Source organism: Penaeus vannamei, chromosome 28, assembly GCF_042767895.1.
Source record: "Penaeus vannamei isolate JL-2024 chromosome 28, ASM4276789v1, whole genome shotgun sequence".
Taxonomy (NCBI): domain Eukaryota; kingdom Metazoa; phylum Arthropoda; class Malacostraca; order Decapoda; family Penaeidae; genus Penaeus; species Penaeus vannamei.
In genome coordinates, this window is record NC_091576.1 from 26,090,815 (window position 1) to 26,096,224 (window position 5,410).

A 5,410-nucleotide genomic window follows, 5' to 3' on the forward strand; every position below is an offset into this window, starting at 1 on the left:
ATATGTTAGGTTTTATATCCTTCCACGCTCTTTCCAAGCCCAAGTAAACTTTTCCCAGCAATGCTGTTAGTAAGCCATCATGAAACCAACTCAAGTTTGATACGTGAGAAACGTATCTTAAAAGAAGTTTATCCTAAAAAAAGAAAGAAAACAAAACAAAAAAAAAAGAAAAAGAAAAAAAAATCTCTGTGATAGCCTTTCTAAAATTATTTGATACAGACATTATTGCCATTCTTCATTATTTCACTCTGCATTTCTTACAAGTCTATGGGAATAATATCCATAGCTCCATCATATAAACGAATCTTTTATTTTTTTCTAGGTTTAGTTGCTCGAACATTTCAGATAATTAAGATTCATATCGAAGCGAAATATTATTAACCTGCTTGATTTCCCGCAACGCTTCTTTCAAGCTCAGATGAAGCTTTCTCAGTGCCATTATTATCATTCCATCATGAGTTACATGTAAGTCCCGGATCAGTTCATTCTGGCAACTATGATACGTGTTTATATTGTCATTATTATTATTTTTTATTATCTGTTTTTTTTGACACTTGATACTTCATATCTAAACATATATGAAACCATATAGATATATATTTTATTGCTTTTACTGCTGGATCTATGGTCTCCTCAGAAAAGTAATTGCTGGTAACTCATCCCAGGAAAATGCGATGCAATTTAGCAACTCTGGTACGTGTTTGTATTGTGATTTTTGTGATTATTTATTATGATTTTTTTTTTTTTTTGGCACTTGATACTTCACATCTAAACATATCTGAAACCACACACACACACACACACACACACACACACACACACACACACACACACACACATATATATATATATATATATATATATATATATATATATATATGTATATGTATATATATATATATATATATATATATATATATATATATATATATATATATATATATATATATATATATATATATATATATATATATATATATATATACATATATATATATATATATATATATATATATATATATATATATATATATATATTTTTTTTTTTTTTTTTTTCTTTCTTTTTTTTCTTTTCTTTCTTTCTTTCTGTCTTTCTTTTTTTTTCTTTTTTCTTCTTTTTTTTCGCTTCGCACCACGTTATTTTCTTCTCAGAGGAGATAGCGAATCGAAGTGCTCCAGAGTGAGTTGCCAGTTTTTTCCTTTTCTGTGACTGGAAATCATACAGTCAAATATATATAATATTCTGAGCAGAAACGGCTTCATGATTATTAGTTGAATGATTAATAACTATTTATACGCTGCCCGAATTCCCACGGATGGAATGCGGAAAATGGTTGATTTCAATTTAAGGATAACAGTAATTTAATTCATTAACGTTTGTCGTCATATTAATTTTTGTCATAGTTCTAGTATTGTTTAAAGTTGCTTTCAACCCTATAATATTAAGCTATTTTAAATATTTACAAGTTTATTGTCTCTCCTTTTATTATAATTTCCTCGGTTTAGCCAACAGCTAATTTAATCTAGTCCTGGAGAATGTTTTATTCGTGTTTGATTTATTCATTAATTTGATTATTTATCTGTTCTTATCTGTTCGTGTATCTGTTCCTTCCCTGAGTTAGCTTCATCAGTTATGTTTTATTCTTCATTCTGTATCTTCTCGAATATAGTTCTATAGGGCAGCATTACGTATATCTATTATTATCCTTATCAATATAATTTTCTTTATCATAATTATCATTATTATTATCATCATCATCTTCATCATGATTATGTATATTATCATTACCATTATCATTGTTGTTGTTTTCGTTGTCATTATCATTGATTATTACTATGATTATCATTATAACTTTTCTTATTCTAAGTATTATTATGACCATTCCTGTGAGCGTTATAATAGATTAGATAGATAGTTAGATAGATTAATTAGCATCATCTGTGAAGCGTTCGTACAGAAAGACCAGCGTTTTATTTTAAATGATAAATGGAAACAAAAGGAAATGAAAAAAGAAATGAAAAAAATGAAAAAAAAAAAAATGAGCGAGACGTGCAATGAAAATAAATAAGATAAAAATGGATGAAAAAAAATAATAATAAATGAAGAAAATCAGCGAGACGTGGTAGTAAACAAAGGCAAATAAATTAGATTATATAGATAAGGGTAATGAATAAAATAAATCAATTAGATATAATAAATATAGTGAAAAATGAAATATAAATAAAATAAAATAAAAGAGAAAAGATAAAAGAATTAAGAGAAAAATATAAGAAAATAAAACGAATATTATAGAATATAATGAAAAGAAATAATAAAATGAAATAAAACGAAATGTAACAAAGTAAGAAAATAAATGAAAACCCAAATTCACACATAAACAGTCGACTTGCTCGAAGAACCTCGTTGATTCTTACATGTATTAATTGATATTAAACAAACGAGAAAAATGGACAGATGCAAAAGAAAGATTATTAATGAAATATTAATTGATATTAGACAATCGCGAAATATTGGTCAGTAAATGAATGCATTGATTGGATAGATGAAAAAAAGAAAAAATCTTCTATTATTATCTATTTATCAATCTATAACTCTTTTTATATATTTCAAGATCTGTCTATCTGTCCATCTATCTACCTATCCAACTATCTATCTATCTATCTATCTATCTATCCATCTATCTATCTATCTATCTATCTATCTATCTATCTATCTATCTATCTATCTATCTATCTATCTATCTATCTATCTATCTATCTATCTATCTATCTATCCATCTATCTAACTATCTAACTATCTAACTATCTACCTATATATCTATCTAGGTATATAAATGTATACATGAGCGGATTGATAAAGAAATTTTTCTTTCTTTTGTTTTCCTTTCCTTTTCCTTTCCTTTCCTTTCCTTTCCTTCTTTCCTCTTTCCTTTCTCTTTCTTTCTTCCTTTCCTTTTCTTTCCTTTCTCTTTCTCTCTCTTTTCTTCTTTCTCTCTTTCTTCCTCTTTCTCTCTTTCTTCCTCTCTTTCTTCTTTTCTTCCTTTTCTTCTTCTTTCTTTCCTTCCTTCCTTTCCTTTTCCTTCCTTTCCTTCCTTTTCTTCCTCCTTCCTTTCCTCTCTTCTTCTTTCTTCTTTCTTTTCTTTGCTTCTTTCTTCCTTCTTTTCTATTTTTTTTCCTTTTCTTCTTTTCTTTCTTTCTTTCCTTCCTTTTCCTTTTCTTTCCTTCTTTTCTTCTTTTCTTTCTTTTTTTCCTTTTTTCTTTCTTTCTTTTCTTTCCTATTTCTCTCTTTCTTTCCTTTTCTTTATTTCCTTTCCTTTTCTTTCTTTCTTTTTCTTCCTTTTCTTCCTTTCCTTCTCTTTCCTTCTTCCTCTTTTTCTTCCTTTCTTTCTCTTCTTCTCTTTCTTTCTTCTTCCTTTTCCTTTCCTCCTCTCCTCACCAGCACCTCAGGAGCAACCATAAGCCCCTTGTCTAATGCCATTCTCCCGCATGATAGATAGACAGATGGAAGGATTGATAGATGGATAGGCAGATTGATGGATGAATAGATGGTAGACAGACAGATGGATAGATGAATGGATAGATAGATAGAGATTGAATGATAATGGATAGACTGACAGATAGATGTTTATTTACCTCAAATTACATAATATTGTTTACCAGATATAGAAAAAACCACTACAATAAAAAAAAATAAAAAAGTAAAAATAAAATAAAATAAAAAAATAGAAAATAAAATAAAATCTTACTCTTGTGATCCACACAAAGCGATTAGACAGTAAAACACGTGACATCGACGCCGAGAGATGCTCCTCCTTCCCAGCATCCCAGCATCTCACATCTCATTCTCTCCTAATGATACCTTGATGACTCGACTTTCCCCTTACGCCCCCCCCTTTCCACCCCCCCACCTTCTGACGCACCTTTCTGGGTAGATTTTATTTATTTATTTATTTATTTATTTATTATTATTTTTTTTTTTGGGGGGGGGGAAGGGGGGAAGAGGGTATCGGTGTTGAGGAAGCTTGGGTCGCGTCTTGTACTATTAATATTATATTTATCATTATTATTGTTATTGTTATATTAATTATTAGCTGTAGTATTATGATTAGGTTCAGTATTATTATCATTATTATTATTATCATCATTATCATCAATACCATCATCATCATCATCATCATCATCATCATCATCATCATCATCATCATCATCATCATCATCATCATCTTCATCATCATCATCATCAATCATCATCATCATCACCATTAACATTATTATTATTACTGCTACCATTTTTTTTTCATATTGGCACAATATTTATAAAGTTCTTCGTATGATAATTATCACCATCCTTTCTTATCCTTACTATCTCTTTCTCCTCTTTTCTTTAGTCTTCCTTCACTCCTTTCTTTCCCCTAAATTCTCTTTCTCTCTTTTTACTTCCCGAACATTTTTCTTCCCTCCCCTTTCCTCTGAACATTCTACCTCACCTTCAACCCTCCATTCCTTTTAAATCCTTCCTTCCTTTCTCACTGACTTCTCTATTTCAAAGAAGAAGAAGAAGAAGAAAACTAACTTACTCAGCTTTTGGAAAACCGTGAATAACACTCTGGAATTGTTTGCCGCAACTCAGTGCACACTTTCCTAATTTCTGCTGAGGTTGGGGGTCTTATTTTTTCTCTGTGATGAGGGTCCCCCACGTTTGGCGTTTTAGCGTGTCTCTGCACTTTTTTTTTTTTTTTTTTTTTTTGGGGGGGGGGTGAGGAGGTTGTTATGTCTTGCATTTTTTATGGGGGGAGGGGTTGGGGGTATAGGGGATCCCCTTTCTTTATTTTTGCGGTTTTGTTTCTTTTCATTGTTTCTTTCTCTTTGTCTTGTCTTGTTATGGTTTCTGTATATGGGAATGGGCTTCTTTTTCGTTACCTTTCTTAGTCTCTCTCTTACTCTCTCTCTCTCTCTCTCTCCCTCTCTCTCTCTCTCTCTCTCTCTCTCTCTCTCTCTCTCTCTCTCTCTCTCTATCTCTCTCTCTCTCTCTCTCTCTCTCTCTCCCGCTCTCTTTTATCTATCTATATATTTATTTTTCTGTCTCTCTACTGCTACCGCTCCCATTCTAGCCTCTCCGTGTTAACTTACTCTCTATCTCTATCTCTCCCTCCTCCCTCCTCCTCCCCTTTCCTCCCTCCCTTCCCCTCCTTCTTTCCTCCCTCTCTCTCTTCCCTCCTCTCCCTCCTTCCCTCCCTTTCCCCTCCTTCCCTCCCTCCCTCCGCCTCCTTCCCTCTCTCTCTCCCCCTCTCGCCTCTCTCTCGTGTTAACTTGCGCTCCCTCTCTCCTCTCTCTCTCCCCTCCCACTCCCTCTCCTTCCCCGAAGACTTCCCCCCGCCCCCCTTTCCCCTCCTCCCAACAAAAAAAGCCA